Source organism: Arachis duranensis, chromosome 5 (assembly GCF_000817695.3).
Source record: "Arachis duranensis cultivar V14167 chromosome 5, aradu.V14167.gnm2.J7QH, whole genome shotgun sequence".
NCBI classification, from domain to species: domain Eukaryota; kingdom Viridiplantae; phylum Streptophyta; class Magnoliopsida; order Fabales; family Fabaceae; genus Arachis; species Arachis duranensis.
In genome coordinates this window covers 18736312-18739362 of record NC_029776.3, presented here as the reverse complement: position 1 = coordinate 18739362, position 3051 = coordinate 18736312, and positions in this window count along the sequence as shown.

The window sequence follows — 3051 nt, the reverse complement described above, 5'->3', positions numbered from 1 at the left end:
TGACAGGGTGCGTTGAACATTTCCACTGAGAGGATGGGAGGTAGCCACTGACAATGGTGAAACCCTTGCATACAGCTTGCCATGGAAAGGAGTAAGAAGGATTGGATGAAGACAGTAGGAAAGCAGAGAGACGGAAGGAACACAGCATCTCCATACGCTTATCTGAAATTCCCATTAATGAATTACATAAGTATCTCTATCTTTATCTTTATGTTTTATTCATCATTCATAACCATTCGAGTTTGCCTGACTAAGATTTACAAGGTGACCATAGCTTGCTTCATACCAACAATCTCTGTGGGATCGACCCTTACTCGCGTAAGGTTTATTACTTGGACGACCCAGTACACTTGCTGGTTAGTTGTGCGAAGTTGTGTTTATGCCATGGTGTGGAACACCAAGTTTTTGGATTATTTGAGTTGTAGTGATCACAATTTCGTCCAATAATTTGTATATAAATTATTCTCTTACACCTATACCTTACACCTTATGAGTTAGCTTCGAGTGAACGTTTCACGCTTTTGTAATTCTGTCTTTGAGCTTAATCCTTTATCAGGCTTCTGGATAGAGGTAAAGTTTAGGGTAATTGGAGCGTTACAACAAACACCTTTCGTGCCCTTATTCTTGTGTCCTGATAGGAAGCAGTGCTCAAGATCCTTTACAGCTTTTCGAATACCAACTTCCAAAGCAGACAGCAATTCCTTCACAACCTGAATGGAATTAAAGAAGAACTCAACTGGGTCGTTCCCAAACACCATTTTTCGATCAACCCTTGAAAAAGTTGCAGCATTTGATTGTGTGTGCAGAGAAACCCAATCTGGTCCTTTGGAACCCGATCCGAATCGTCGAATGGTGGAAGCTAAGATGTGTAATGTAGAAGCCTCTTCACACGCTCTATGGATTCCGTTAGGGTGTTGAATTCCGAGGCCATACAGTTAAGCTTGACAGTGATAGAAGATGGGGAGGATGATAAGGTTAACGGTAGTGACGGTTTACACATCCCAATGGATCCCTCATGCTGCTTGCAACGTCCATAGATCTAGAGGCTGAGCCTGCGTTAGATGATTATGTTGCTGATGGTGGTGCTGGTGCTATTGAGTCGCGACTGACACCGATGGGGGAGTGTGCGGCGAATGGACTAGGGTGATGGTTGAGGAGGAGGGCGAGGCGATGGTACTGAGCATCGATGTGGTCGATGTTGGGATTGGGTCCCTAAGAACATTTAGAGAGAGAGAGAGAGAGAGAGAGAGAGACAGAGAGAAGAGACGATGGTAGTAGTGGTGGAGAGAAGGGTAGTTGAGGAATTTTATTTAATTTGTTACAATTTGGATAATTTTGTTTGTAAAAGTCATTTTTTATAAGTACAAATGGTAATTTTCATCTTCTATAGATAGATATCTCAACATTTTCAAATTTAATGAGTAGAAATAGTAGTTTACTCTTTTTTTTAAAAACAAAATTAGTTATACTGACTTACCTTTTAACAGTTAATGCCTTAATAGAATCACCTGAAAGATTATATTATTTTATATATTTCTATATTTAAGTATAAAAAGTATACAGGATTAAATTATTCTTTGTCTTAATCTTCTTATCAATTTATAGTTTTGTTATAGTATTAGAATTCTACTGATATTTATGGATAAAATAGCCAATTCAAATTATCAGTTTTCCTCACCTTTTTCTCCCACGAAGGATGATTAGCTTTTCAATTTAGTTCAGGATCCCACCAATTTCTACTATATTTATCCTAGTAAAAATCCTACTTTGATTTTGATTACCTCTATTTTAATAGAAAGTAATTAATAATCATAGAGTAGAGCATTCACTATAACTATTATTCCTAAGAATAAATATGTATTTTTTATCGGTTCTATCTCCTCTTCTATTCCTGATGATCCTCTTTTTTCAGTCTAGAAACGTTGCAACAACATGATTTTGTTTTGGTTATTTCATTCTCTGTCCCCCTTTATTATTCGAAGTGCCATTTATTTTGCCATTAACTCCTCCATTTGGACAGAGTTAAAAGAACGTTTTGCTCATAACGATCTTCTTCGCATTACCGAGTTGCAAGAAGAAGTTTATGTACTCAAGCAGGGTAATTTATTCGTTACTGAATTTTATACATATCTTAAGTTTCTCTAGGATAAACTTATCAATTCTTGCCCTCTACCAGTTTGTCCCTGTCTAGTAGCATCTCATAAATCACAGGATTTCATAATCTGATTTTTCAAGGGATTGGATAAACTATTCTCGACGGTTTGATCTCAAGTGCTTCTTCTCGACCCCTTATCCCTGGTAACCAGAGTCTTCGACTTAGTCATCCAACACGAATGACAGTTATAGGCTGTCGTGCGACATTCTCGATGATCTGCACTCCATCTCTTTCGGCGTTGATGCACCAAAAACTTGGTGGACGAAATTGTGATCACTATTCTTTAAGTTGTACTTTTATGGAATTTGAAATGGGCACGAGTGGACACAACTCCGTTCAACTAACCAGCAAGTGTACTGGGTCGTCCAAGTAATAAACCTTCGCATAAAGGGTCGATCCCACAGAGATTGTTGGTATGTAGCAAGCTATGGTCACCTTGTAAATCTCAGTTAGGCAGATTAAATAGTTTTGGGTTTCGAAAATTAATAATAAAAAGAAAGTAAAAGGGATAGAAATACTTATGTAAATTAATAGTGGGAATTTCAGATAAGTGTATGGAGATGATGTGCTCCTCTTGAATCTCTACTTTCCTATTACAGTCATCCAATCCTTCCTACTCCTTTCCATGGCAAGCTGTATGTAGGGCATCACCATCAGCGGTGGCTACTTTCAATCCTCTCGGGAAAATGATCCTATGCGCTGTCACTGCACGGCTAATCGTCTGGAGGCATCACCCTTGGTTGATGGCTACATCCCGTCCTCTCAGTGAAAACGTTCCTATGCTCTGTCACAGCACGGCTAATCATCTGTCGGTTCTCAATCAGGTTGGAATAGAATCCCTTGATTCTTTTGCGCTTGTCATCACGCCCAGCCTTCAGGAGTTTGAAGCTCGTCAC